The 7,520-nt window shown below is 33.4% G+C and overlaps 1 long non-coding RNA gene across 1 annotated transcript; it reads left to right on the forward strand.

Annotated features, from left to right (window-relative positions):
* The first annotated feature begins 472 nt into the window (after positions 1-472).
* On the forward strand, positions 473-5,272 carry LOC116406301. Its single transcript, XR_004219331.1, has 3 exons — positions 473-544; positions 4,199-4,276; positions 4,532-5,272. It is a non-coding gene; the product is annotated as an uncharacterized LOC116406301 (long non-coding RNA).
* The last annotated feature ends 2,248 nt before the right edge of the window (positions 5,273-7,520 follow it).

A 7,520-nucleotide genomic window follows, 5' to 3' on the forward strand; every position in this document is an offset into this window, starting at 1 on the left:
AATGTAGATTTACCTTTTTGCCCTTTACTTTTCTCTCACCTTTTCAATATATTTGCAAGATGTCATCACTTTCCTTTCTTTGTATTTCTTTTGTTGCATGGTTCACCGAGAGAGTAAGGAAGAAGAAAAAAATGTTTTGAAAGGGGTTTCTTAATGGATGAAGTTTATAGATGAAGTTTATAGATGAAGAGATGAGAAAAGTGAACAAGATGAAGTTTATAGTGGTTCAGCACGTAGCCTACATCATCACTCTTCATAGGTAAAAATCCTTTTATTCAACATTCAGTGTGAAAGTAGATTCAAAACAAAAATATGAACATATTTTTCATACTACATCTCCATGATTTTATTTTGTATATTTTCTCCTTGAGGCTACAAGCCTTTTATTTGTTATTTTGTTGAACTTTTTGTTCTAACAAAAGTAGTTGTAACTAATTTGTTTCATTTCTTTAACAGGTGCAGAAATTGAAGCCTCTTGCAGAAGATAGTTCGTCAACAAATTTCAACAAATCTCCCTCTTGAACTATATTCTGCTTGAAGCAAGGTATTTACTCATCCTTATTTGAATCCACCACATTGAGTAGATTCAAATATAGTTCAAACTTAGATCTCGGTAGGGCTTTTGTTAGGAAATCAGCAATATTCTCTTCAGTTTTAACTTTTAGGATTTTCACCACTCATTTTTCAATGATGTCTCGAACAAAGTGTAATTTCACATCAATAGGTTTAGTTCTGTCATGGTATTGCTGATTCTTTGTGAGGTGAATTGCACTTTGGTTGTCACACATTAGCTCTATAGTTTCTTGTTTGTAGCCTAGTTCTGAGACTATTCCCTTAGCCACATAACTTCATTCACAGCTTCAGAAACAACTATGAACTCTATTTCAGTAGTTGATAAGGCAACTATTTATTGTAAATTTGATTTCCAATTGATAAGGTTTTCTCCCAAAGTGAAGGCAAAGCCAATTAGTGATATTCTTTTATTAGGATCTCCAACAAAATCAGCATGCACAAAACCTCTTACTCGTAGTTTAAAATCATTATGAGGTTTATAAAGCAACCCCCATTTTTTGTTCCAAATAGGTATCTGAAAACCCATTTAGTTGCCTCACAATGGATCTTGCCTAGGTTTCCCATGTCCCAGCTGACAAGACTTGAATTGTAGCATTAGAATATAGTACATAGCTCATTGCTTGTTTATCAGTCGGATCTTTAGGTGAATCTCTTGCGGATATTTTAATGTGTCGTGCTAAAGGTGTAGAAACTGCCTTTGAGCTAGCCATGTTGAATTTACATAGTACGTTGTTGGTGTAGGTCTTCTGAGTTAGAGATAACTCATTGTTATTTCTATCTCTCAAGATTTCAATTCCTAGGATCTTCTTAGTTGCCCTTGAGTCTTTCTTATCAAATTCAACACTTAGTTGAGCTTTGATTTCTTTTAACTTGATTGGATCTCTCTTTGCTAGTAACATATCATCAACGTAGGGTAAAAGATAGATGTAATCACCTTCAGTGAGCTGCTTGTAGTAGACACATGGTCATATAGACTTCTAATAAAGCCTATCAGGCTGATATAGTCATCAAAACGTTTGTACCAACACCTTGGAGACTGTTTTAGGCCATATAAAGACCTATTTAGTTTACACACCAGCTCCTTTTTGCCTTTTACTTCAAAACCCTTAGGCTGCTCCATGAAGATTTCTTCTTCTAAGCTTCCATGTAGGAAAGCGGTAGTAACATCTAACTACTCCAGCTCAAGATTTTCACATGGTACAATAGCCAGTAGGATTCTTATAGAAGTGTGCTTCACAATAGGGGAAAAAAATCTCATTATAGTCTACACTCTCCTTTTGCTTGAATCCTTTAGCTACTAGTCTTGCCTTAAATTTTAATTTGTCATTTAAATCACCAATCATCTTCTTCTTGAAGACCCATTTACAAGGAATGATACCTTTTCCATGTGGCTTTTCTACTAGTTCCCAAGTATCATTCTTGTAAAGTGAATTAAGTTCATCATTCATGGCTTCTTTCCATCAATTGCTGTTTAGAGCATCTTCATAACTGTAAGGCTCATCTTCTATAGTCTATGTAGAGGAGTTAGCTATGCAGACTGCTCTTGCAAATCTAGAAGGAGGCCTAATGGTTCTTTTCCCTCTATCTCTTATTAGGCTATAATTTGTCAAGTCTTCTGCATTTTCTTCTACTTCTTCTTGAGGACGAAAGCTAGGTAGAGCTTTTGTTGGAAGTTGATCACTGTTGTTAGGGTTTAAGTCTTTCAAATTTGAATGAGTCTCTACTTGGTGGCTGGTAGAAGTTGTCGTTCAAATTTTGTTCAGCAGAAGGTGTTACTTTGATAAACTCCATATAGATTTCATTCTCCTCGAAAACAACATCTCAGCTTATTAGGCTTCTTTCTTAAGAGAAATCCCAGAGCTTGTAACCTTTGACACCATTAGGGTAGCCAATAAACATACATTTAAAAGCTCTAGGTTCAATCTTGCTTTGTTTGATGTAGACATATGTTGTACACCCAAAAGGTTTTAGATTAGAGAGCTTAGGAGTAGCTCCAGTCCATCTTTCTTCAAGAGTCTTCAGGTCTATAGAAACACATGGGCTTCTATTCACTAAATAGGTGGCAGTAGCTAAAGCTTCAGCCTAGAAATTTTCTGAGATTTTTGCCTATGAAATCATACATCTCACTCTTTCCATCAATGTTCTATTCATCCTCTCAGCAACTCCATTATGTCGAGGAGTGTAAGCAACTATTATGTGCCTTGATATACCAAACTCATTACATAGAAAGTTAAAATCATTACTAAGAAACTCTAGACCATTATCAGTTTTTAAGTATTTAACCTTCCTTTCAGTTTGAGTTTATACTTTAACTTTCCACTTTTTAAAACATTCAAAAGTTTGATGTTTAGATTTGAGAGGATAAGTCTATGCTTTTTTTGAAAAATCATCTATAAGAGATAAAAAGTACCTTGATTTTCCCCAAGAATGAGTCCTAGTTGGTCCCCAAAGATCACCATGTACATAGTCAAGGTGGCTTTTGAATGGTGTTCTCCTTTAGAGAATTTCAGCCTCTTAGACTTGTTAAAGATTCAGTGTTCACAGAAGCCAAGTTTTTTTTACTCCTCTAGCTTGAATCAACCATTTTTTTGTAGTTCAGTAAGCCTTCTTTCACTGATATATGAAAGTCTTCGATGTCATAGTTCTAGTTCATTTTATACTTTAGCATGCATGGGATTGAGGGTAGTCTTTTTTTACTTCACCCATAGCTGATGATAGAACTAGAATAGATATTTTATGTTTCCTACTCACACGAGCCCATATCCTTGCTTTTTGATCAATCTCTAATTCTAATCTTCCTCCCAATCAGATATTATGGTGCCGGTATAGACCGAAATTCTGTTATGGTCCAATTCTTTCTCAGTTCTGAAATTAGAGCATACTTGAGTTTGACCACATTTTTCACAGTATACAAGTCTTTCACCTTTCTTGAAGTAAGAATTACTCTACCTTGTCTTTCCACCTTGATGAGTCATCTTTCAATATAAATGAGGCATCCTATATCATCAAGCATACCTAAAGAGATAAGGTTTATCTTTAGCTTTGAAACATGTCTTACCCCTTTAAGGAGAACCTCCTTGTTGTCAGATAGCTTCAACAACACTAAGCCTACACCAATAATCTCACAATCTTGATTATTTCCCATGTAAACTGAGTTTCCCTCCTGTGATTTGTAGTTAACAAACCGGTTTTTCTTAGAGGTCATATGATAGGTATATCTTGAGTCTAAACCTAGTCTTCCTCCTCAATTTCAATTTCCATGGCTTTTTTATTGGTGGCTGCTAACACCTCAGTGTATTCAAAAGTTTTATTGCCAATAGGCTCGTGATCACTTTCATGTTCTCTTCCTTTTTTTCGAGCTTCTCTTTGATAATCTCTGTTTCGATTGAAGTCTTCTCTGTCGTAAGGTCTATATCTTCTATTTTCATCTCTTCAGAAGTTCTTTCCCCCTGTCAAGACAATTTCTTTTAACATGTCCTTTGTGACATATGAAACATTTCAGTGCTGGTTTATCTCTGCTTGATCTTTGATTTTTGTTTCTGGTTTTTCTAAAACAATTTTTTCCTTTAAGAATAGGGACTCTGATGCATTTGAAGTCTTGTTTTTTGTCTTCACTTCTTTGTAGGTGTCATGGATCGGATTAATGAGAATAGCAGCTTCACTTTCTACCCCCAATTTCTCCCCAATTTGATTAAGAGCATTGGTTAGTTTCTTGAACTCATCTAAATTTTCATCAAGATTCTTGTTATGATTCATTTTAAATGAAAATAGCTTCTCTCTTATGAACATCTTATTTGGTAGGTCTTTCTTTCATACAGCGCCTTCAGTTTCTCACAAGTAGCAAATACAGTGGTTTCTTCAATTATCTGTCTTAACACATTATTAGTAATATTCATAACCAGTGTACCGTGACCTACCTCTTCCATTGTTTCTCTTTCTGACTTGGTTAAAGTTTCAGGGAGTTCTTTAGGGTCTTCTAAAGCTTTCAAGGCCTTTTGTGAACCTAAGATTGCGGTAATTTTTTTTGTCTACAAGGTAAAGTCTCAATTTTCATCAAAGTTTTCAATTTCAAACTGCGTAGTAGTCATTTTCTTTCTTTTCTTCTGATGACTCTGATACCAGTTCTTGAAAAAAGTAGAAACAAAAGGTTTCTCTTTTTTTTTGTAAAAGCAACCTTTAGACAAGTGTGATTTTGGAGAAATTAAATGCAGAGTTGCCTTTTTGCCCTTTACTTTTCTCTCACATTTTCAATATCTTTGCAAGCAATCATCACTTTGAAGGGATAAAAATTTAAAGAACTGTTACTCAAATTAATTTAAAAATCTTAAAATACCAATACATTGGTAAAAATTTAGAATCAAAATTCTAAATAAGAACTTAGTATGCTTTTAAATTAAAAGATAAAGAGAGCTTACTTTCGATGACGTCTCTGAATCTATAAATCACTGAGGGGACACCACCCGTTGGAGATCTTCCTATCCTCTAGGATGAGATTGGTTTGTGGTAACCAATTGGGATGGAAAAATGTTTAGAGATATTTGAGAGATTACGGAGAGAAAGTGGGAAAAGGTGGGAGGGTGGGGGAAAGTGAGAGAGTGTGAGGAAGTGGGAGAGTGGAAAAGTACGAGCGGAAGGAAAACAAAAATAGGGGATGGTTGAGAAAAAAAAAACAACCTTTTTATTTTTATTTAACCTTTGTATTTTTATTTTATTTTTAAATGTGTTTATTTTTTATTTTTTATTTTTGTTTTAAAACATAAATTTAAAATTTAAGAATTAAGAATTAAGATTTAAAGTTTAAAATTTAAATTCAAATTCAAATTCAAATTCTTTAAAATAATAATTATAATAATAAATAAATAAATGAAAAATAAAAAATGCAGGACAAAACATGGTATTTACATCATTCATAATACTTTCCTTACCGCTTGGTTAACCTCCGTGGCTGCGACGACCTTTCATCCTCTGATGAGTGACGGATACTAATCGAGGGTTATGGCTTTGGTGGTTCTGAGCAAGGTAGGGTCGAGGTAATATTTCTTCTTTTATTCGACTGTCGATGATGAGTTAGTTTCCTGAATATGCATATTGTTTTGGTTGAAACGAGCATTCACATGTTCTCCTTGATCATCATTATTACTACTTTTATTTTGTTTAGTCATTTCTTTTTTTGTTCCATGTTCGTTCTTGAAGTGTTTATAGTCATTTTTCTTTGAATGTTCATTTTCTGTTTGTTGCACCGTGTCACTGGATTAGTCTCTTTTTTTTCGTTTTCCTTTTGTTGTGCATTGTATTTTTGACTTTTTGTGTGCTTCTGGTTTAATGAATTTATTTTCCTCTTTGGCTCAGTATTTATTTACTGTTTTTTCATGTCGGTTGTGTAGAAAATTAAAAAAAAAAAAAACTTTTTCTTTCCTTCACATGCATTGACTGTCTTTGACTTGTGTGGCATGCCTGTGAATGCTTCTTTGACCATCCATTGCCTATTTTTGTCTTGTCAACACAACACGTTTGACAGTAGGATTAATTTTTTTTTGGTTGTTGTTGCATCATTTACTTTGCTACTGCCTTCCTTTATATATATTGTCCCCTTTCCTCATTTGATGTTGTTCTCCTTTGTTGGTCACTTGTTCATCCATTGTTGTGCATCTTTTTGTGTGACGTTCCGTATTGGTACGTATTTTTTCTGTCCATATTCATTTTCTCCATTGAATGTTCTTCACTTCACTACATATAATGTGTTTTATGCATTTTTTCATCCATGATTTTATTCCGTATGTTGCATTACATTTTATCTATGCCCTTCGTGTCACCGCATTTGATATGGATGCAATGTCCTTCATATCCCCACATCTAATAAGGTCTCTTTGCATTGGTCTGTCCGTAACAAGTTTATTTGTCATTTGAAGTTTAATTTCATTTAACTGAACGAACTTCCGTTCTCTGAGATAGAGTATAACATTGTTTTAGATTTTGTATAATTGTTCCAATTTACCTGTTAACTTTTTGATTTGGCTATTTTTGTTACGCGTCGTTAGATACGAACTATAAGGTACACTCTCGCACCATTATCTATATTTTTATTTAGAGACATATATTCTAATACATGGTGTTCTTATGTAAGTTTCACCATTGTCTTATGTAGTGGTCGAGTGTACGTAGACCACAATTTCGAAGTACTAGGCAAACATCGACATTCTGCCAAAGTAGGTCATTTTCTGTTGAATGTATATGTCTTCCCTTTAATACATAACATGTATGAAATGTATATACATTTTTTTTTTGTAATATGGACATTCGTCTGACATTGCATAAACTGGACGTTTGGGAAAAGTACTATTTTATTGTCAATATGATGCATTTCATTTATCACTCTTTCTCCTTAGCATGTTTCAAAATGTTTTCTTCAAAGGTAAAAATTCTTTTATTCAACATTCAGTGTGAAAATAGATTCAAAACACAAATACGAACATATTTTCATACTACATCTCCATGAATTTATTCTGTATATTTTCTCCTTGAGACTACAAGACTTTTATTAGTTATTTTATTGAAACAAAATAACTTTCTATTCTAACAAAAGTAGTTGTAACTAATTTTTGTTTCATTTCTTTTACAAGTGCAAAAATTGAAGCCCTCTTGCAGAAGATAGTTCATCAACAAATTTCAACAATTCTTCCTCTTGAACTATATTATGCTTGAAGCAAGGAATTTACTCATCCTTATTTAAATCCATCACATTGAGTTCAAGAAAGGTAAATTTTGCTATATTTTGTAAATACTTTCAACACAATTTTGTCATCTACAGTAGTTCTCTATTTATTATTTTCACACACATAATAAAAAATTAAGTTTTACAAACATTACATAAATCATGGTGAAACTAAAATTTGTGAAATATATTCCCAATAAAAATTAGGACCAAATGTCGTCCTATCATTTGCATA

The sequence above is a fragment of the Cucumis sativus genome, unplaced genomic scaffold (assembly GCF_000004075.3).
Source record: "Cucumis sativus cultivar 9930 unplaced genomic scaffold, Cucumber_9930_V3 scaffold84, whole genome shotgun sequence".
Taxonomy (NCBI): domain Eukaryota; kingdom Viridiplantae; phylum Streptophyta; class Magnoliopsida; order Cucurbitales; family Cucurbitaceae; genus Cucumis; species Cucumis sativus.